Below are 24,369 nucleotides of genomic sequence, written 5' to 3' on the forward strand. Positions count from 1 at the left end.
AGAAGAAGAAGAAGAAGAAGAAGAAGAAGACAGAGCCAAGAGAGCCAAAGAGAGAAACCAGCGCGTGTGAATGAGAACCAGCTGTAGAGCAGGTAAACAACACACGTGCTAGGTAGAAACCAAGGAGGAACTAACTCCTTGGGGACAGACAAGAAGAAGAGAATAGGTGATTTCGCTAGGTTGGGGCTACCAACAGAGAAGAAGAGATAAGAGTCGTCGACTACGATGACCTACTCTTAGCTGACCAGCTAGCTAGCCTCAGCCAACATACACCAACTCGACTACAAGAACAAGCTAACATCAATGGAATGGAATCGAACAAAAGAAGGTTCTAGAACCCAATTTTGTATTGAAAATAGGAAACTAAACGGATTGTAAATAACAAGAAAAATCGACTACATTTACAAGTACATGAAATGAACAAACTCTACAATAAAAACAAAATGAACTACTCTTTAAGCCAAAACTACATGAAATAACCTAGAATTGGGATAAAATATATTGACAGACGAAAAAAGTGAAATACGACATGAGCATAAAAATAAAAGATATAAGACTAAACTACTAGAGATAGGAAGAAATGAAAGCTAAAGAACAAAAGTGTCTTACCTTAAGCAGCCACGCGACCACTTACACAACACAACACACTCAGACCGGCCGTTTAAAAGGATCAGGAACAACAAAATGTTGCGACTGCTCTCAACAAAAGACGGGACCGGAACCGTTTAAAGAATAAACATTATCTTTTCTCATTTTCTCTTTTGTTAAGTTTTAATTAATAATATTCTTAGTTTCCTAGGTGTTCATTGAGTTAAAGCTGTGAAATAAATAACCATAAATACAACTCCAAGTAAAGTATCTTTCGCAACAGCTCATTGCTTTGAAAGAACAGCCGCATCTTCGTTTTCTCTCTATGTATAGTGGAACCGATACTTGCGACAAAATCCCTCACGAAGTCACGAAGGGTTAATTTGGGAAATATTTTTAACTTGCATCTTATCCTTTCTGCAACTCTCCAATTTGAATGACTTTTTGTGATAGACATGTGTATGAAGGTCCATCTATTTCAAACGAAGAGTTTTGAAAATATCACTTAAACTCTCCATTTGGGCAAGAACTTTTGAGCTCACACATTTTTGGGTTATAATATCAACACTATATCAAATGAATTCATAGTCGATTATCGACTCAGCACAGTATGCCTGATATGCAAGGTCTTGTTCTTGAGGATGAAGAAGAACAAAATACTGGATATCTGTCACATACCGTGGTTCTCCGATGTGAGGAGATTAAAAAAGCTTGTGGTACTGTCTGGCAATAAACAGACGTGGAAAAAAATAAGGGGTGTAGAAGGCCTACCCATTAGAAATAGATATGACTTTATGCACATATATGAATGCTACATCTATCAATATATCAAGCCATAATGTGCTAAGCGTGCAAGTCCTTAATGTACTACATTTGTGCATTTGAGTGAGCGGAACTATGAAATGGCCTATGAAAAATATCAGCTCTCTTTTGGTGACACGAAAAAATTGCATTTTCCGACATTTCAACAATTCATGTTTAATGCAAATATATGCTAAAAGATTAATGAGCTTCCTTCTAGTTTTCTTAAGGAATACGTAGGCGTTGTTGATCCGGTAGCTTCTTTCAAGTCAGACTTGGACAAATTTTTAGATAGCATTCCTGATCAACCCTACATTCAAGGACTAGCTCGGTCTGCAACCTTAAATTGGATGGCAGACCAAATGTCATATACGAATTGAAAGGTTTAAAATAAACAAACTAAAACGTTTCATTTGAATGGTGCTGGGTGATTACATTCCCAGTAGCGGTTAGAAAAGTCCGTGAAAAAAAATCGAAGAGTATTCTTGGCATCCCTGAACATCCAATGTTTGTCAACACTGAATCTTAGGCATGTGCGCATCAGTTTGGAGTGCGGAATCCCCGGTCGTTAAGAGTTATATGAGGTAGGTGAGTAATTTTGGTGCATATATCGACTTCAGTGACCATGTGTTTTAGGGGACCTGATCAACTTATACTGTAAGCGCGCCCTTAGGGGCTAGCAAACTTTAGAAGCCATGCCTTTCAGGTTGGAGGGGTGTGCATGCTTTAAGGATGATGAGTAGGGCCGGCCAAAATTTGCAGATAAATATGGTCTTTATTGACAATAAATTTGCAAAAAATCAACCGAATCTGCACACTAATTTGCAAACAAACTTTCCAAGATGTAGGCACCAACACGATCTGGTGGCGCCTTCCCTATCAAGCAACATGTAGATGAAAAGGAAAATTATATCATGATATCTTCCAGCACTGGGAATTGAACTCAGTTTCCCTTGGAAGCAGGTTCTTGCCTTTTCACGCTGCCTCTTAGACTGAACAGCATTTTGAACATCCTCAATATTCAGTTCATTTACAGAAAAACAATTATGTCAGAGCAAATGTACCACAGAACAGTTTTAACATGAAAATTAAGCTTTTCAAGTTTATTGAAACTAATAGTTAATTCTTCCCAAATTAACCATCCACCATTACCATTTACCCCACAAATCATGAACACATCTCAAGATGTTTCTGATTTTTAAAGGAGAAATTCATTGCACAAACAAAACTGAGTTCCGACATGTGAAATAGAGTATCTTATAAAATTGCAATGATAAAAGAGCTATTTAAGCTGGATGAAATACATAGGCATGTGGTGGGTAATTTGTCTGCAATCGATTTCATAACTACAAGTACTTTTTTGCAAAAAGATTTGAAAAAATCAGGTTGTAAAACTGCACATTTATTCATAAAATTTACCAGAATTCTTGAAAATTATTATGAATTTTCACAAATATAGGTATGCTTTTGCTTAGATGGCTGAAATTACATTATGAATTGCAGGAAAATGTCAAATATTGCAGTTAAAATTCCAAAATATGTAGATGCAAGAAATTTGCAAAAAAATCTCGGATGTGCAAAATTTACAGGATGCTAGTTTTGGCCGGCCCTAATGATGAGTAGACTCCGACAAAATATGTTGCTTTAACGTCGAGCAGAAATTGCAGAAGTTTGATGTTTCGTATTTGCGTAGAAGGTGAACAAGAGCCCTCTAAGCTAGGCTGATGAGGCATTGGGATGGAAACCGGTTACTGCAACCCTTTTAAATATCAATTAAATGAGCATTCTTGTCATTTCGTCGCAGATAAACATTATTCTCCACCGATTAGTTGGTGGTGCACATTTTTTTATTTGTGGCAAAATGTTATAAGGTTTAGATACAGACTTTAAGGGTCATTGATATCGTGTTAGGTTAGGTTGGGTTAGGTAAGGTTAGATTAGGTTTGATGAAGATAGGTTAAGTTTAAAAAAAGTAGCACCGCCAAATAATCGGCGGAGAATAACGTCTACCTTAGGTCACATTCACAAAATATATATACTGTCGAACTTGCAATGGAAAAAAGATTAATTAAAGGCCAAAGGGTTTGCAAAAGACGAGCATGGAATTGATACTAGCCCTTCGTCCCTGCCCTTATAGCAAATGAGCACACCCATATTAGTTCCCCGAATCATATACACATCATAACTACGACTTCGCGTTGTGTTTAAAAATATATGTCGTATTTTGCAATCCCAGTCGTCTGTAGATCGCACAAATTCGTGTGGGACTTGTTTTCAAGTGCGCAGTTAGTTTATGTTATAATTTTAATGGAAAAGCTTGAAAGGTCCATGTAAAATCAAGTAGTGCCTTGTTGGTCAAATAAGATCTTCATTGCTACCCAAAGTGACAATTTCCCAAGCCATCTAGTTAACACAAAATACCACGGTGTTACAATGTCATTTCTTTGGTGTTACCCAATCATACGATTTTTCAGCTTCCAGTGGCAAATCAGTTGTCACCTTCATTAGGTAGAGGGCTAGAGTAATGTACCTATCTGTAAGGATTGGGTTACCAAGCCAGATCTCGGAGTGTACTTATCCTCGGACTACTAGATATTATCTGGACTTGTGACAGTTCTCCCTCGAAAACGGCTCAAGTCGAGGTTATTGGCACACTGTATGATATAAATAAGAAATTTTATCATAACAGAAAACGGAAAGCGATTTTTTTCTCATTTAATTATACGTACACTATTTTATTGGAAAGTCGCATCGTCAAAATGTTTTACACCTGCCTAAAAGTAAGCTAACGATTCATATTTTATTTATTACTTATTACATAACTTAAACGGGCTCTCCTGTGTGTCCTAATCCATACCTTAGGCCCAAATGTGCTCAAGTTAACATAGTTGGTCAGATCTTTTGATCAAATTAAGTATTCGTTTTGAAAAAAGGAGCACACACCGCAAGCATGTCCACATCCCCAGTGGTCCATGTCTTATCCTTCACAAATTCAAGAGAGACGCTTCATTGAGATTGGTGGCTCACAATCTACGACTAATTCTAGTCGCTGAATTGAAGTGCTACAAAGGTCTAAGTTCAGTTTGACCAACTCGCACAGATAAAAGTATGAGATAAAATGGATTCGGTTGTTCTGGCTACCGTTCAAACTCACGAGGCCTTACAATCCATGCTGGACAAGGCCAAAATCAGTGCACAGAAAGATCGAGACGACTTCCTCTCAACACCAGGCCCACATGTTGGTTCGTAGTCTTTGTGATTGTTCCCACCGGTTTACGTTGATTTCCAATGGTTGAAGAGTGGGCTTTGGTCTCTTCCAGGCGGAGCAATCGGTGTGTACTCGAAATTATTAAGGTCCATGTCTTTGGAATCCCGGGAAGAGTTGATGGGGTTTTGGTCCAAAAACGGCCAGAATAGAAAACTCACCGAGGCTGTGGAGAAACTTTGGGAGGTTGAAGATGATTGGGACTCCTTTTTGGAGGAGCTAGACAAGGTAATAATGCATAGTGATCCCAATCCTGCAGATGCGTCTCACCACATCCTCTAGGAGACTTTGCGGGAAGGAGGAGATCCTGCTAAGGAACTGCTGTCGGTAGGATCTGAAGCCCCCGGCCATGTTGAGTTGTTCAACGTCAGAGATCAGCAAAACACAAGCCTTCAGGGTTTGATAGACCACTTGGATCCAAACGAAGAGGATAGACTTCATCTGATACTTCTCCGACACTTTGCCTGACTTCCGTGACGTGATCACGTGGCCTCTTTGGAGGGCAATCAAGGAAAGTATCTCATTTTCTTACGTTGGCGCCGGTGGTTTCTACACTAGCGCACTCTGTCGGTAACATATTTTGGCGGGAAACTCACAACTCACAACTGTGCACTGCAGCTCGCTTGAAGGCCCAAAAAGTGGCCGTGGTGGTCGTTTCGTTTGGGGTGCAATCTGGCGCCGAAAACTGGCTCCAAGAAACGGGATGTCAGCTGCCCATGTTTCTCGATCCGGATCGCAAGTTATATAGAGCTTTTGGACTGCATAGGTCCTTGGCCAAGGTACTTGTTCTGTTCTGAATTGGATTACTTTTTCACCTCTGATTGTGGCCATGGATTTGTTAAAGGTATTCAACCATAAGAGCCTGTTTTATTATGGAGAACAAGTGGCCTCTGGACGAGCCTTGCCCAAGGCCATGAGTGGGATTGAAGATGATCCCTTGCAAATGGGCGGCAACTTCACTGTCTCCGTTCCAAGTTCGAAAATGACGTTGATCCACAGGAGCAAGAACCCCTCAGATCGACCTTGTTTGGAACAGATTTTGAATATCGAAGCTTAATGGGAGAAAGTGCGGGAGTACCATTATGATAATTTGGGATGAAATTTCGCATTTGAATGTCCTGAAATTTGATGACTCAGTTACTGACGTGCTTTGATCGATTGCGCTATTTGAAATATAAAATTAAGAAGAATTTGTGTAATAATCACAAATGACTGAACATTGTGAGCGACCACACTAGTGACTTTTCCATTGATGTCTTTCAAATAAAATTGAGCCTAATCTAATCTGATCTGACAAGGCGGAGGAGACAACTCGAATTGCTCTTCTGTTGGTAAAACTGGAATTACCTTTCATCTTACAGTTACGCCCTTCGGTCATCGTCGTCGCCAAAATGGAGACTATTCCCTCAGTGGACAATGCTCTACGGACTTTGTTCGCCACATCCACCATATCTCAAGACAGATCGGTGCTGAGTCCAAAGAAATTCGGTACTCCGGAATCGAAAATTATGTTCACGGCCGAATTTGTATTCTCCAAAATACAGGGATTAGCCAAACATGGGATTACGTGCTCACAGGACCTAATCAAGTACATGAATTGTCATCCCCAGACTTATGTGTGCCATGAAAATTGTGTCTTGAGCCGTGAACTCTGGAATGTCATGCCATGCGAATTTGACGCCTTTATAGAATTCGCCAACCTCTTTCGATATCATTCCGGTTACAATAGACAATACCTCTTGGCGGCAGTACAAGAAAACGAAATTTTGCAAATCCGTCTGAAGAATATGAAAAGTCTTCGAGCGTTTCTGCGCTTATTTTCGGAATTCTTCGTAATTTTGGAAAATGGACTTGTAGGGACAAACATATCATTTGGTTCGCTGCCTCCGGAAAAAGTAAAAAAGATTGACAACATGCATACCATGACATTGATCCAGTCGTTCATCGCCTTGGGTAAAAACGTCCATTCTGGTCCCATCAAGTTTTCAATGATGCTTGAGCACTTTACTTTTAATACTGTATAATATAATATTGGAGTTTTGAATACATGTATCTAGAGTGGTTAATGGTGCTTGAAATGCGCAAAATGGCCCAATTAGGATTTTTTTTACACAATTAGCTACATTGATACCATAAGATGTTAGCCTAATATGCAGGATAAACAATAAATAGTTTTTTTCCGTAACAACAACCAAGGGACACATCTCCAAGTCATCCATAACCGACGTAAGATTACAATTTATTGGACCTAAACCTACAAAATAAAATAAATGCAAATGCAGGCATTTGAATGAATTTAGAATCATGTCATATAATTTATTTTTCAGATTTATTTGGTTCGTTACTTAGACACAAGAATCTTGATTAAATGTAAGTAAAATTCACAATCAACTGCATGAATCTACAACTTAATTCTTTTTATGACATAAAATAAATTGATTTAAAGGCTAGAGCATAAATAGAAAGATATAATACACAATTTGAAATATCAGGTTTTTAGATATGCAACGCAGTATTTTGCAATTTGTTGCAACTTAATTCTTTTCATGACATAAAATAAGTTGCAACAAATTGCAAAATACTGCGTTGCATATCTAAAAACCTGATATTTCCAATTGTATACTATATCTTTCTATTTATGCTCTAGCCTTCAAATCAACAATTGGTTTATAGATATTCAAAGTAGTAACATATGTAATTACAAAAGTATATGCTACCTTGAGAAACTTCCAAGCTAATATATTTTAGTATGATGTCACAACAAAAAAGGTATGTAGTTATGCCTCCCAATTACATCCAAACACCATTGGTATGACGTCAAACTACATGCTTTAACAGTACTGAAACACAAATATATTTAGCATGAAAATAGATAAATTAATTTTGTTTACAATTTCAAATTTTACTATCTTTTTTTTTTAAATACGGAGTGTAGGTAAAATTATCTGGGCGGTTCTTTGACATTCCAATGTCATTTCAGGATGATACTTTGCCCTTTGCAAATTCAGAGTGCCCCTTGAACAAAATAAGTAAACTATATTTTGGCTTGCTTCCCTGTTGTTTCTTGTCTTCACACTTTGCCGCAAAAGTTTCTAGTGACTGAATTAAGACCGTTTCAAGCGTCAACCATAACAGAAGACTCAGAGGCAATGTCCTACTTTTTTGTTTCAAAGTCACGTGACCCGTGTTTACTTTGACCGGTGACGTCAGGGAGGTGAAGCCCTATTAATTTGAAATTTCATGGGAAAAATGTTTTTTATGTACCGTATCTTATCTTATCAAAGAGTAAAGGAGTTTTTCTACACCTCATTTCATAAGGCCTTAAATGAGTTCTTGAAAATTATGATGGTTATTCCCTCCTGAAAGCTTTACAAAATGACACTAAAAAGTAAACAAGATTCATCAAATACCTTGAATTTTGTTTAATAATACACCCAGAGCATTTTTGTGCCAAATAAAATAGTAATGAAGTTTTTGAAGATTGATAAATATTGTCTCTTTTTAGGAAAAAGCACACTTAAATTTTCAATTTGCATTGAACATTATTGTAAGAGTTTTTCCATGCTCTGTTAATTACTTTTTAGCAATATTTCGAAACCTATCCTAGTACATACGTTTTTAGCATCCAAAACTTCAAGCATGTCTTTTTAATAACTTGTCAGAGTTGATATGGATATCTGTTTATATTTCTCAATACAATCGAAATATAATCAAATGTAAGAACTATGGTGGATGCAATATTGCTAAAAATTCAATTGAATTGCAACCAAAGTCTTCAAAAGGACTTGATTGTTGCAAGTAATCATTTTTTTTATTTTTTTATGCATTTATGTACAAATTGAGCTAAAACAAGAAACAGGACAATCCTTTAAAAGACGGACACCGGCGTGCTCTGTACTGTACCGTACCAGCTTGGACGAATTGAAAGGGTATGGTTTCAAACTCGGAGTGCGGTTTTCACAAAATTAATTCAGATACGTGAACCAAAAAATAAAATCGGCATTACTTGGAAAGGATTCTTTGTCTTTTGGGTGCCCAGTTGGACAAATTTCGCAGGGCAAGGGAGATGTGACTTCCACGGAATTGATCCCGGAAGATTGAATCCTTTCTCGCCAACAAATAGAGGAGGAGGTGCTTTTGATTGACGATCTGGTAGCGCGTTTGGTGTGGAGAGACGGCTTTTGGCCAATAGAAGAGTTTGCTCTGCTTGCAAGGTCAAGCAAACGATCCGATTTATTTTGAAGCCTCGAGAGCAGGCTGTTTGTAAATGCCATTCCAAGAAGACCATTCGCCATGGCGGCCCGAAATTGCTATAAATTTGGACCAGAATTTGAACAGTTTTGAGCCTTTGGCACACCAATTCGTTGCAGTTCAAGATACACTGGGTATCTGGAGGTAAGGTCTTAAAAGAGGCAGGTATTCTGGCTTGAATTGTCGCTTTATCAAACCACACATGTGTTTGGTGATTCTCGTATAAGATCTTGAGCGTCTCCAAAATTGCGTGATTGGCCGTAGTTCGACTCGAAATATAAAAAGAAATTATTTGTTTAAGAGCGTAGAGTGAGAGTTGAGCAAGAGTTGAACAAGCCTCAAAGCAAGTCATAAGAATGGTTGAGATTGAATTTTATAGGTTTCTAAATTATATAGGTTTATCTTATCGGATGTGGAAAGGCTTCTTGATGGATTCAGCTGCAATTCACATTTTGCGAGGAGAAAGCGGAACATCTTTCTTGGCACCTTACAAAAGGCCCTATATTGTCTTTCTGAATAAGTGGAAAATATCAATGCATCCTTGCTCAATCGCATGAATATTGGATAAAGTGTCAGTGGTCAAAACCATTCCTGTTTTGGAGCTCGCTGAGAACAGACGCATTTAGTTTGCTCTCGTTCTTATCTCCCAGGAATTTCGAACCAAGGTGTGACTTCCTCTGTTGCTCCTTGGTTGCTGTGCACGTGTAGTGTTCGTGGTGTTTGTGTGTGGGTGAATGAATGGGAATTGCCATTCATTCACTCAATTAGGTTTGGTTTTTCACGGCTCTTTGGTAAGACGTAATTACTTTAAAACCTAATAAGTTTATTGCTCATTTATGTTTATGTCTAGCTTTAGCAGTTTCTTTCTGATTTGTAGTGTAGTTTTTCTAGTTCCAAATCGTTATGTGTAGTTCTTCAGTTTGATTGTATTGGTCCTTTAGAGTTAGAATTTATTGTTCATTACTGTATTGATTTATTTTGTGTTCGACCAGTTAGTTGAGTTTATTTCTGTGTTTTCTTGTTGATGTCCTAGTTTACATATGTTCTTGATTCCTTGCTTTTCTCTGTCACTTACTTCTTGTTTACTATCTCCATCTTTGATTTGTATGTTAGTTTGATGTGAAGTATTTCATTCCTATTTTGCTCTGTTGTCCTGTATCTCAGGACAAGATTGCACAGCTTTTTTAGTTCTTTTCTTCTCTTTTTCTTGGCCTGTTGATTTTGTTACTAATAGATAGTTCCTCCTGCATTCATGATGGAAGCTATTTTAGGAAAAGTCAGCAAAGAGGCTAGACAATGTTTGGACCTGGTCTTAGCTGGAAAGGATCCTTCCATAGTCAATAAGCCGTTTATTATAGAGGCTTTAGTTGCTTTGGTCAATGAAACCAGGGTGCTGCTTGAAGAACAGGCTCACCCAGTAGTTGAGAAGTCGACTAATTTGACCAACGTAGAAGTTGAAGCAGTATCTCCTCTTGAAAAAGCGCAGGAAAAGACAGTTGTAGAGAAAATAGTCTGTCCTGTTTATCGAAAGCAGCCTTGTCCTGAAGAAGGAAAAGGCTGTCAGTTTGACCACCCTAAATGGTGTCAAAAACTTCTCAAGTTCGGCCTTGAGAAGTACAATAGTAAGAAGGGATGTTCAAAGGTAGATTGTCCTTTTTTTCACCCGTACATGTGCCGTCAGTCCATGAGACTTAAGACATGCTTTAATGTACGGTGTACCTCCGTCCATGTTGAAGGGACGCAAAGAAAGCCGAGAAATAGGATAGCTCAGTTTCGTAGTTTTAGAGCTGACCCTATTCCTAAACCTAATCCCACCCCACCCCCCTTCCTTAACCCATTTAGCTTCCTCCCTCCCTCTCCTCCTACCCCCCACCCTCTCTCCCAATTCCCTCCTCTTCCTTCAAATACCCAATCCACCCCTATTCCTATAAAAACTCTCCTCCCTAATATTCCTTGCCCCACCCCTATTCCCAAAATACGTTCCTATTCAAATGTAGCTGCCCAACCCATTCCTCAAACCCAACCATCCCCATTAGCTCATGCATTGCCTCCAGTAGAACGTAGCTTTGTTGATAAGAGGGATTTTTTACGGTTGGAGAGGATGGTCCAAGATCTTGTGAACTTGGTCCGTCAAAAGAGAGGCCCGTAAAGGGGCTATATTTGAACGTGCATTGTCTGATTTCTAAAAAAGACAGCACAAAAGTTAAGATCTTAGAAGAACTAGCCGTTGAGAGAGAGATTGCATTCATCTCTATAACAGAAACCTGGCTTCGGCCAGGGGTCTTAGATGAAGAACTAACCATAGTTGGTTTCAACTTAGTTCGTTGTGATAGGATACGCCCTGATAATCCCATATTCCCACATGGGGGCGTATGCCTATATGTTAGGAATGATTTGCACATTAGTCATGTACAAATGTCGAATGGAGAAGTAGAGGTCTTAGTTTGTCATCTTCGAGGTCTTGATTTGTCTATTGTTACAATGTATAGACCCCCTTCTTGTTCAGCAAGCTCTTTTTCGTCAGCTCTCCAATTCACTGGAAAAGAGTTGGACCTGGCAGTTTGCTCGAAGGTTTTCTTTGTAGGGGACTTTAATTTTCCGGCTAGCGTTGTAGAGTGGGAGGTTAGTCCTGATGGGTATATTCCCATTTCGAAATCGACATCTCAGTCGTTCGAAAAGCTGGAAGAATTCGCGATCTTGCGCAATTTCTCCCAGCACGTTGGTGTAGCCACTAGAGAGAATAGCGTTCTCGACTTGGTCTTTTCCAATGACCCTGATCTGATCCAGTATGTCCATGTGACACCTACTAATCTGTCAGATCATCATGTTCTTGAGATAGGGTCGACCATTACTCAAAAGCCGGCGTGCTCTAGAGTAAAACCGGCCAAAAAGGTCGGTTTGGCTAAGTTCAAGTTCAAAGATGAACATTGGCCGTTGATTATAGAAAGATTAGAAGAACTTGACCTGATTTCAATTCTGAAACAGGAATCGTCCATAGATGCAGCCATTGATAAGTTAGTTTCAGTTTTTAAGGAAGTTTGCTCCAGTTTAGCAATCTCTGAATGTGTTCCGAAAGGTGGTACACGGACAAAAATTCCAAAATATAGGAAGACTTTGTTCAAAAAGAGTTGCAAACTAGCAAAAAGGCTGAAGAGCACTTCGAATCCAGTAATTGTGGCTAGTCTCCAAAAAAAGTTGGACGTAGTTCAGGGTAAGATTAAGGCCTCCATCGAATATGACCAGTTACAAACTGAGAGTAAGGTGGTTCAGGAGGTCAGGTCGAATCCGAAGGCATTTTTCTCTTATGCGAACTCTAAGAGAAAAATGAAACACTCTGTTGGGCCTTTTGAGGTTGATGGGGCAGCCATTAGCAATGTAGAGACTATGGCTAACATGCTTGGAGATCAGTTCTCTAGTGTGTTTTCAACCCCACTGAGTTCGGAAGCAACAGCTCATTGCTCTGAAGATGAGTCTGTTGAGATTGACATGGTTAGTCAAGCTGAGCGTTTAGATGATCTTGTAGTCACAGATCAAGATGCTTTAGAGGCCATAAGGGACTTGAGGCTTTCCAGCTCTCCTGGTCCTGATGGTGTGACATCTCAGTTTCTGATGAGATGCTCACTGGTTCTCGCTCCTGTTTTCTCGTACTTGATGCGCTGCATCTTGGATCAGGGCAAGTTTCCATCTTCACTAAAGTTAGCTCATGTTGTTCCAATTTTTAAAGGGGGAGATAAGTCGCTCCCCAGTAATTACAGGCCGATTTCTCTCACTTCGAATATTGCGAAGGTGTTTGAGAAGATCATGAAGTTCAAACTTGTTGAATTTCTTGATATTCATGAAGTCCTTCCTCCTAGCCAGCATGGGTTCCGAGCACATTTTAGCACGGTTACCCAACTGATTGAACATATTGAGCGGGTTATTGAGGGACTAGAGAGTCATGAATCAGTTGATGTAGTTTATCTCGACTTTGCCAAGGCCTTTGACAAGGTAGATCATGGGCTTTTAGTTAACAGGCTCCATGAAATTGGGATCCAAGGCAGGGTTCTCAATTGGTTAAAAAGTTTCATTTCTGGTAGGAAGCAATTGGTTAAGGTTGAGGGATCCCTTAGTGACATACATGATGTCAAGTCAGGTGTTCCCCAGGGTTCGATCTTAGGGCCCCTCTTGTTTATAATATTCGTTGCCCCGCTTCAAAAGCTTAGTATCACTGCCAGTCTCTCTTCTTATGCTGACGATACAAAGTTAGTTTCTGGTAGGAATGGCCAAGATTCCAGTAGCCTTGCAAAGGACTTAAATCGAATCTACTCTTGGGTAACTGAGAGTAATATGGCCCTGAACGGAATGAAATTCCGCTCAATGACATTTGGGTCAACTCCTTTAAATACTCCACTCGTAGATAATGGAGGTAAAGATATTGAGCAGGTCTCATCTATGAAAGATCTAGGTGTAGTCCTCCAAAATAATGGAAAGTTCGATGAGCATATCCAGCTGAAGGTGGGTAAGGCTTTTCAAATGTGTGGTTGGATATATCGCACGTTTAAGTCCAGAGATAGCATCACGATGCTAACTCTGTACAAGTCGATTGTCCAGCCACATCTTGAATACGCCTCACCCATTTGGGCTCCAATGAGTTCAGCAGGTTTGCAAAAGGTCGAGCAAGTCCAAAGATGTTTCACTAGGAACATCACAGGAATGAGAGAGCTCTCGTATTGGGAAAGGTTAGAACGGTTGGGATTGTACAGTACTCAGAGAAGGTACGAAAGGTATCTGATATTGTACGTTTTCAAAAGTATCCATGAGCTTTGTCCCAACCCAGGGTTTAGGGTCAATTCTAGTGACCGTAGAGGCTTAATGTGCGTTTTGAGAGCGCCTTCAAGTCTTCGAGAATCCAGGCTAGTTCGAACAATGAAGTCCACATCTCTTCTTTCTCGGGCTCCTTCATTGTTTAATTTGCTTCCCTCTGATATTCGTAGGGAATACGTAGGCCTTGTTGATCCGGTAGCATCTTTCAAGTCAGACTTGGACAAATTTTTAGATAGCATTCCAGATCAACCCTACATTCAAGGATTAGCTCGGTCTGCCAACTCAAATTCGTTGGTAGACCAAATATCACATAAAAATTGAAAGGTAATAAATAGACGAATTATAATCTTTCATTTTAATAGTACTGGGGATTACATTCCCTGTAGCGGTTAGAAAAGCCCGTGAAAAACCAAACCAAAAAAAAAAAATTGGTTGGGCAGACTTGGGAAGTCAATGGTATATGCCATAGAAAGATGGGGAGATGAAGATCCGCAAGAGCCGAAGGGCAATTAGAAATGGGAGTTTTTCAGTTTTTCAGGGGCAGTTCATTCAAAATTGTGTTTTTGTGATTACAACATAACTTTGGCCACATCTCCTGAGAACCCTAAGCCAAACTGTGGGCTGGGTCAAATTTTGCCCTGCTCTTCTAATCAACAAGATGTTGTGATCCTATGATGTGCTGATTGTAAATAAAGTGAATGATTCCTGAGAAACAAAATTGCTGCTACTATTTGCATCTATAGAAGTTTGTGCTGTACTCCATCTTCTGTGACTTCCATGGCTTCTTTTAAATCTAAGTCCCACTCAGGAAATCGCCTCTTGATATTCTTCGACAGAATGCCAGATTTGTTTGTTTCTTTAACGGCCTGGTTTTCAGTTAATAGGACATGCTCACGGGGGTCTTTGTTTACCCCTTTGCACTTGAGCGGCCCCTTTTGACTTACGTAGGGATGTGTCGAGGTTTTGGCTATGGCATGAGTCAATAACAAAAGCGTCGAAATAAGCGGAGCTGCTACACACAAAAAACAAAGGATAGAGATAGAAGCGATAAAAAGGTAAAACTTTAAGCTTGCTTTGAGACAGAGGTTCAATTGTTGGTTGAAAAAGCGGTGGCATTTTTACGTTTGACACATCCCTACATATCCGAACGATGGCGCTTGGGTGCAAAGGGGTACAAAAAACCAAACAAACTGAGGCTGCGATCGTATCCTATTGAACATTTGAGGCTCCATCTGATGGATCATCGGCTCTGAGGTACGGGAATTGTTGCCAGAACTGGAGATAGCTTCACAGGATGAACAACATGGAGCTTGTCTGAAGGTGGATCAGGTTGGTTTTGAGTAGAGGGCTCGTCAGAGAAAAATTACTCCAAGCAAGCGACTTGAAACTTTGCTTCGACCACATTTTGGTAGTTGGGCAGCAGCGTGTCGGGCTGATCGACTTATCTTGACTTGCTCAGTTTCAACCAAAGCAGACAATCGAGCCATCAACTCACTGGCTCCCTGACGTCGGAACTTGATTTCGAGAATCACGTAACTAAATGTCTTCAAAACCGATCCCCATCGCACACACCAGGCAGCCGTTCAGGAGCCAAAAAAATCACAGAAATCTCGTGAGTGTCGTTTCTCTGACTAGCCCTCTGACTAGCCCTCTAGTTTTGAGGGTTCTGGACAAGCTTTCGGTCTGGAGCTTCTGTTTCAGCGGTATCACATATTGAGGAGGAGGATTTGAGGTCGGCACATAGCACATACGGTAGAAAACAGGTTGGATTGACAATGTGGCTCTTTGGCAAATCCGATTGCACTCTTTAGTCACAATAAAACTTTTCAGTGGATGGGGAATTTTATTATCACTGAAGATTTGTTAATAGTTCAAAAATTCAAAGGACTCGCTCGAGTCCGACTTTTGTCGGTTCGTCTCAACACTAGTTGGGGATGTCCCGAACTTACCGAGACTATGGCCCCAAAACGTTTTCTTTACTAGGCTTCTCCCATTTGAATTTAAAACCGGGTTGGACTTGTTCATACTTGAGAACCTCTTGAATGTGACCCATTCGTCGGCAGATTGAAAAGGTTCAGATGTCTCGAATTGACCGTCATTCAAGACCAAACAGTTGTCTCGACATGCATAGAGCGTCGACCCTTCATTTACCATCATGGCTTCCAATTTCTCTTTTGTGATTTTGATTCCTTTGTTGCCGAGCTGGGCAAGAAGATCATGCAACAAGACAGGGCAAATGCCCTCAACGATGTGGTGGAGTTCTTTCAAGACAAAATCCGCCATGGTCTCTCCTTGTGTTGTAGTGGAGATAGGTAAGAAGATTCGCCCCCGATAGATGAAATATTTATCCAGGCTTTTGACGACTAGTTCGCTCAAAAAAATCCGCGACAAAGACACTCCTTGTGAAATCAAAATCATCCGAAGTTCAATTATGGATATTGGGCATTGATCGGTCAAGATTTTTTCAATTGGTCCCATGTACGTTTCATGGTCTTGTAAGACAATGTCATCTTTAATGATGTAGTCCGGGAAACGCGTCTCAATGATTGATCTCAGGGAACGATCGTCTATGGGGACTCCTTGGGCGTCCAATTGCGTCTGAATCTGGTCCAAAGTGATCGGCCAGATTTTTAAAATGTTATGAATCAGTTTTACACGCTCCTTTTGTGGTGTAGAGTGAAAAAGACTCGACTCCATCTTTTTCAGGGTTTCTTCTTCAGTTATTGGATGCAGTTTATAAAATTGCTTGACAAATATTCGAAGCTGAAGTGAGTCGACCCCAAATCCACAATATTGAAGATACGCGTGCAATTGTTTTTCAAAGTTGACGGGAGAATACATGGATTCCTCTCGCCATTTCATGATACCCCGGATTAACTCTATGACAACGAGGCTGTTTACTGTTCTTGTCTGCTTCATCTCACTGACGTTTAAAGAACGGAGAATTGTCGTTGTTATCGCTCCATTCTCGTTCACGATGAACATGTTCAAATACAGGCCAAGAAACTCTTGAAGACTCCGTTTGGTGCGTAGTCTGTTTTTGGTAGCTTTATCCTTTTGAACGGTTTGCCAGAGATTTCCAATGGTGATCCCATGTCGAAAATGCAAAATTTTAGCCAAAGCTGAAACCACGTCAATTTCATAAGGCATAGCATTCCAAATATCATTGGTCAGAACGAGACCTTCGCAACATAGATAAGTGTCTTGGCGGTCCTTCAAGTACTTGACTAGTCCCTGGCAGTTATGTATTCCCCGAAAGGCCAAATGAGGTAATTTCAAGAATACCCAAGTGACTTTGAACATCATTTTTAGAAGAGACTGACAACCTGATCCAAGGGCCGAATTCTCCTTCGTTATTGAAGAAGTGGACAATAAATCACGGAGAGAATTGTCCAATGCTGGTTGGGCTTCCATTGTCTGCACAAAACTTCACAAATTGCCACATTCAGAGTAAATTCGATGTCATAAGAAGGTCCGAAACATCACTGAGTCTAGGATCGAATTTGAAATCAATTAATTGATTGCTGACACAAATGCTAGAAAATAGTGTTTTTGCAGGTATCCTTGGCACGAGCAAGAAAACAGAGAATGCGTAGTTATGCAAAGCTTTCATTTTGTCTTGGAAAGCCTCCATTAAAAGAGAGAATAGGACCCCTGGTCCGTGCCATTTTGTCGGTCCTGTAATTCATGCGTCTGCTCGCAGGTCTTACCTTTCTTATAAGCATGGCTGCCTCATATTTTACATCAAAGGGTTTTGACATAAAAAATAGTTCCTAATTTTGAGCAAAATTTGTAATTAATGTCCCACTCTACAACGTTAGCAGGAAAATTAAAGTCCCCTACAAAGAAAACATTCGAGCAGCCTGCTTGATCTAACTCATTTCCAATAAATTGGAGAGCTGACATAAAGGAGCTTACTGAAAAAGAAGGTGGCCTATACATTGTTACAATAGACAGATCAAGCCCTCGCATATGACAAATCAAGACCTCTACTTCTCCATTCAACATTTGTACATGACTAATGTGCAAATCATGTCTAATATATAGGCATACACCCCCATGTGGGAATATGGGATTATCAGGGCCTATGCTATCACAACGAACTAAGTTGAAGCCAACTATGGTTAGTTCTTCATCTAAGACCCCTGGCCGAAGCCAGGTTTCTGTTATAGAAATGAATGAAATCTCTCTCTCAACGGCTAGTTCTTCTAAGATCTTAATTTTTGTGTTGTCTTTTTCAGAAATCAGACAATGCACGTTCAAATATAGCCCCTTAGGGGCCTTTCTTTCGACTGGCCAAGTTCATAGGATCTTGGACACTTCTCAGAACATGCTGAATGTCAAATGAGCCCAAACAATTAGTTAGAATTGTGTCATCGGTAGTTGTTTGCATCTTAACAGCGTAGTCTTGGCTTGTCTTAGCCAACCTGAACAAGCTCCTCATATGAAGAAATTGTTAAAAAGTCAAATATTTTGAGTGTTAGAGGAACTTGATGTTTCGTCAACTAATGCCGTTTGTTGAAAGCATCATATATTTAGTGAGGAATCAGGGTCAGGTCAAAATACTTTTACCAACCAAACTAAAACAGACAGCTGGCTTGTAACGTCATTTACATGAACCAAGATGCGTCATTGCACACCTGTTTATTGTTGCATGGACGAAGTTAATCAAAACAAAAAAGTGTTGTCAGGAAAGATGCAGCAGGACCATAGCACGCTTTTCAAATCATGACAGAAATATCTGGACAACCCTGTATGACCCTTGACACGTGAAAAACACATTCTGTTTTCAGAAGATGTGACCACCACCTGATACAAGGATTTAGATTTTGTCGCACCAACTCTGGTGCCTCTTGTTAATACCTTAAGAGGGCCTGCCATAAGCTCTAAAAACTATTGGTTGTCAGTTTTAAAAACGCAGTTAAGTTACAGGGCTGTCCAGATACTTTGGGGCAAGATTCTGGAAACGTGCTATAATCGCATTGTTTCTGTGATGAAAATGCTTATATTAGCCCCTTGGATTCGGCACTTCATCAATGTGTCAAGGAATAATGGGGAAATCATACACATTGGTTTTTAAAACATGAAATGACACAACAAACTTTGTGTCTGTCTTGCACCAAGGATACAAGTATTCAGTATCTTGTTCTTGATTTTGAGTCCACCTTTTGACTTCACCACCTTTCGGATGCTAGTGAAAAAGGAATTGCTAGTGTTGCATTTTTGTGCACAATGAATGAGTCCGATCAATCATTGGTATCATTCGTATGTGGCAAGCCGAGAGTTGCTCTGCTAAAGGTTGTGTCCATTCCAAGACTTGCGTTGTCCGCAGCGGTCATGTCGGTCAAACAAGATTCAACCATCAAACGGGAAGTAGAGTTCAATTTCTTGGAAAGCGAGTTTTGGACAGATAGCATTACGGTCCTAAAGTGCATCGTCAATAAAGGTAAACGTTTCAAATAGACTTGCAATGAGAATTGTCTGGAGCAAGACATGGTTTTCGTTTCGGAAGGCCAACCAACCTCTGTCATTGCAGCTTAAACCAATAGGTTTACTGGAACAAAACTGGAAATCTGTTCAAAGCCCTCTACATCAGAACGTTTAAGTTCAAAGTGGTGAAAAAAGTAAGCAGATCCATTTCTGTGAATCGCAATTTCGAACTAAATTTTTGCGATTGAAATAAAGTAATTTGTGAAACGGCTATATTCATCTTTGCCCGTAGCCATGGACTCCGCTATCTCGTTTGAACTGAACCCTGAACAAGGCAAACTCCAATAGCCCTTTTCATTCTCCTCTCCTTCCTCTCGTTGCGGACAAACAAAAGAATTGAAGATTGCTCCAAAATGAAAGTAAATGGTCTCTCTAAACAGCACAAGGCTAGTCAGTTATTTCAAATTGGGAAAGATAATTGGCTCAATACATTATATAATTTGATATGCTCTTCCCATCAGGTCAAAATGGATATCTTGGGTCTGGAAAAAGCGGCGAGCTTGATAAGCAAAAGTTGCAGAAGAAATCCATGCATGAGGATACAACATTTAAGATGAGGGCTCGCCACGACCAATATCTTTTGAAATTGAGCGTCAAAAGATGCCTGACTGGGCTCAACTTGATGTCCTGATTGCTAAATTTAGATTGCGCAAGGAACATGCCTTGGCAGTCCAAGTGGAGAAGCACTCGGGGTTGGAGCCGACTATTTCGCTTTAAGGCGACATAAAATTAATCACAGTTAAACATTAGTTACATGGTCCTATTTCTTTCTTGCTGCTCCCCTGGCAATTGTACTTTTGTGGCCATAACTACCTGACAATGCATGGATATCAAATAAATATGAAGGTGTGATCCAGGAGCTGTTAATTCTGGATTTATTAATTAGCTCAGTGTGATATCCCGGTGTTGAGCATGCTGCTCATGATTGTAATCTGTATGTATTATATAGTCATGTATGTATATATGAATGTGTTCTAGTCAGAAATAGAGGGTCACGAAGCGTACACAACATGGCGCAGTCGGCAGTCCGGCTGTGGCCTCCTGTGTGGCTCTCCCCGTGGAGAGGAGAGGAGCGTGATGTGTGGCTCTCCCCGTGGAGGGAATGGAGCAAGATGTGTGGCTCTCCCCGTGGAGGGGATTGAGCGCCATGTTGTGTACGCTTCGTGACCCTTTATTTCTGACTAGAACACATTTATATATACATGACTAGAACAGATTACAAGCATGAGCAGCATGCTCAACACCGGGATATCACACTCAGATGATGCGAAATCTCCGCGTCCGTTCTTGGTCTACATTTCTAGAAGTACGCAATTGATTCCATCAACCTTAACATCCTTGTCCATACTCAATGCTTGTTGCTATATAAAAATCAACGAAACATTTTCATGGAGGAACTTCAACAAATGCGGCCGTCAGTAAAGGGGAATTATAGGTATGACGTATGTTGGCCGTCCGCAACAGTTTTAAGAAGCAAGAATGTTTTTGAGCAGCGGGCACAGCAACAGGGGTTTCGTGCTTGGGATCCAGCAAACCAATTGTTAGATGAAGAATGCGACAGATAACGAATATTGACATGCCCTGATCCCGGATGAAGTCAATGCTTTGCATGGAGTCAGCTGGATCCTGACGATCGCGCAATGACGCGCCAATTATTCTTGGATTGCCGTGACGTTTTGAGCATATTCAAGGAAGTCAAAATAGGACAAATCCTCGCTTCTGGATTGCTGAATGTCCTTCAGATCCATCTTGTTTCAATTGTTAGACTTGTAGCCAAGATAACCATACAAGTGCACTTAATTTGTTTATACATTGAGTAAACTTAGTTTCAGTTTGTCTACACTAAGAGCACATTCCGGCTTTGACATCACATGAGTATCTCACAATACATTTATGTATATACTCTAACAAACTTAATTAAGGAATACTCTACTATGCTCAACTGGACACGTTAAACCGCTTAAAAACTGGCCTATCATTTCTTCATAGAATCATATAAGTGTTCTAATTTGGTGGCCTGAGATGGCACAATTAATTCCGAACGGACATGGTAGGAGTACGGCATTCTCCATAATTATAAGCTATTCAATTGAAGGTAAGTAGTTAGAAAAGGGGCGTTTGGGAGCATTTGAACATGGAAATGGTTCCTTATCAAATTTCATTTTCAAAAATACTCAGGTTTAAATTCAATTGAGAATTGTTCAATAAGACTTTTCTAACGGATGAGGGTCTGGGACACTTTAGGTTTCAATGGTTTATTTTGAACTTCGTTCTACTTCTGACAATGCCTTCGTTTTATTGCTTTACATTCTTCCTCTTGAAATCAAGGAAGAACGAGTTGAACCACGGCTTCTTATGCTTCTTCACCAATGTTTTGTCGTCATCGTCTGCCGAGCCGTCTTTGAGAGAGGTTCCTATGCTACAGCTTCCTCTCCCAAAGAGCACAGTAGGCCAAAGGCCATACGCATGCTCTCATCAGTTTGGCTGGTATTCTGAAATTGATGATGCTTTATTTAGGGTCTCGGGTATAGTAGAGGAATCATGTATAAATAAAAGGAAACATATTGTCGAAAATTGGTTAAGGAATAAAAAGATTTGACAACCCTAGGTTCACCCCATAAACCGAGTGGTTTGTTTTCATGGGCGAGCCTTGACTCGATTGAAGCCATTGTGCAATCCTCCGCTTTATCCCGAGAAAGGTGTCCGACTCAGAGAGCACGCTCAGTCGACCCGTGACCTTTCCCAAAATATCCAAAAACCAGAAGAATGTCTTGCTTACTTCCATGTCCAACATGAATAACAATAAAGTACTGTACAGCCAGTTGAGTACGAGGCAGTGACAATTTTGGTGACATATCCGATCCATCGTTTGCTTGTAGTGGGCAAGTTTTCCAATTTTATCTTGTTATCAGCAATGAATTGATTCGAAGTTTTGGGAAAAGCGTATATGGGAAATAGTTGGTACTAGACCTGTAGTTGGTACCAAGTCATCCGCGCTAATGGTAAGTTAACACGAATAATGCCCCCTCTCATTTCCTTAAATTCATGGGAGTCTATCATTTGTGGAACGTAATCACGACAACAATTATAAATGAATTTCCGATGGTTTGCCTTTACTAATTTAACTATTAATATCATCCGATTTTTAAAAATATGACTTGTGTGAGAGAACGATTTTGCTCCTAACGTCCACCTCGTATCCCTAGGACGCCTAAACTTTTGATTTCCGAACTTTCCCCAAAGAACTCAATACCATACTCTAACCGACTTTTGACTAGGGCGTTGTACAAAGTATATCTGAGTTTTGTTGAAATTGCTTGTTTCGCCATAAAAAAGTGAACATGTTTTTTCTGACGGAGTTGCTGACTAAACGAATGTGCTCCTTCCAGTGGTCGTCAATACCAATGCCTAAAAATCAAAGTGTCTTGGTGCTAAAATGGGATCCAACTTGTTGGATATTGTGTCCATTCAACATCACATAAAAGTCAAAAGTATGAAATGCATTTCGAGGACAAACTACAATGAGATTCGTCTTCTTAACATTCAGGACTAGTTTGTTTGCATCAAGCCATATCAAAACTTTTCGTAATGCTAGATCAGTTTCGTGTTTCACTTCATTGAGATCGTTGCTAAAGTGCTGGAGCGAAGTATCGTCAGCAAATATTGTAAATTTCAGCTCCATTGGTCTAGGAAGATCAGTTATGTATATTAGATATAATAAAGGGCCTAAAATACTGCCCTATTACTCCACAAGTTAGGGTCAGAAAATCTGACGCATTATTGTTTATATCTACTTGTTGTTGTCTATTTCTTAAGTAATTACCAATCCACCTTAAATCATTCTGACTATATCCATATTTATCAAGTTTTTTTAACAGGATATCATGGTTAACTATGTCAAAGGCCTCTCGAAGGTCCAGAAATATTCCAACCGCGTATTTTAAATCGTGGTTCATTGATATATTATTCAGAAAATTGTGAATGGCATGCATGCATCGTGGAATGATTCGGCCGGAAGCCAAATTGCTCATCCGCAAGGTGGTTTTCTGTGAAAGGAAGCATTTGCTTGAATACAATTTTTTCCAACACTTTAGAAAATGAAGGTAAAATACTAATGGGTCGGTATTTGGATAAATTTGATTTGTCGCCACCTTTGTGAAGTGGGACATGGAGTAAAGTAGATTGATAAGAAAGTACGTGATTGGACTTAGGTTAAAAAGATCTATATCAGTTTTGTAGGCTCCATAAGAGTCGTCGACCTCTGCAGCTGATCGATGATGAAAACATAAGTAGAAAACCATCGATAGGTCGATGGGAAGATAGATCTTTACATAACTGATACATGGAGTACGGTAGTAGTGGAGTGGAAAGCTCTCTGAAACCTCGCTAGAAGACGTTTCAATTTTGCGTTACCTCTTAATTCAGTGCTTGAACATGAAGATGAAATTCATTGAGCACCCTCTCAGCGGGAATGCATCTGATTAGGATGTAACACATAGATCTACAAAACCTCGCTAGAAGACGTTCGATCTTCGACCGAGCTTACCACTCCACTGCTGACGTACTCCATGAGTGGGAGCACTTTGGCGACCTTCCACTCAATTGGTATGTAACCAGTTATTTAAGACATGTTAATCAAACGCCAAAGAACTTCAGCAATTTCGCATTTAATCCTTTTAGAACTCTACTTAAAATTTTATCTAACACGTGACTTTGCTTATAGAACAGTTTATTCATGAAATCTATGACATCGTAATGACTCACTACCTTGAAATAATAATTACGCTTGTTAGTTACATTGGGACTAACACACGTAAATAGTAATTCAATTGTGATCAGAGGCGGGAGAATTTCGACATGGCCTACTCTATGAACTATAAAGCTTGGCGGTATAACTGGACAATGGCCTGTATGACCTCCTCCAACAAGTCATCGTCCTTGACGGTAATGATGCGGCCGGTCTCGTCGCCGTAGCCCAGCTCCACTTTCACGCCTACTGATAGGTCCAGCTTCTCCCTGACGCGATCTTTCAGGTGCCTCATGTGGTGCTCCGCGTGACAATTGGGTAGCGCCAAAGAGCGGTAGGGGTAGGAGGGTGGCATCATGGTCACGATAACCTTCCAATACATGGTGATGCGGGATCAATTCGGGATTCGCTGCTTCGGCCCTGT

The 24,369-nt window shown here is 40.1% G+C and overlaps 2 long non-coding RNA genes across 2 annotated transcripts; both read left to right on the forward strand.

The window, feature by feature from the left end:
• Window positions 1-4,360: 4,360 nt before the first annotated feature.
• Window positions 4,361-5,077, forward strand: LOC131892883 (uncharacterized). Its single transcript, XR_009374619.1, has 3 exons — window positions 4,361-4,631; window positions 4,710-4,882; window positions 4,937-5,077. It is a non-coding gene; the product is annotated as an uncharacterized LOC131892883 (long non-coding RNA).
• Window positions 5,078-5,270: 193 nt separating this feature from the next.
• Window positions 5,271-6,720, forward strand: LOC131892884 (uncharacterized). Its single transcript, XR_009374620.1, has 2 exons — window positions 5,271-5,433; window positions 5,499-6,720. It is a non-coding gene; the product is annotated as an uncharacterized LOC131892884 (long non-coding RNA).
• The last annotated feature ends 17,649 nt before the right edge of the window (window positions 6,721-24,369 follow it).

Source organism: Tigriopus californicus, chromosome 2 (genome assembly GCF_007210705.1).
Source record: "Tigriopus californicus strain San Diego chromosome 2, Tcal_SD_v2.1, whole genome shotgun sequence".
Lineage (NCBI taxonomy): Eukaryota > Metazoa > Arthropoda > Copepoda > Harpacticoida > Harpacticidae > Tigriopus > Tigriopus californicus.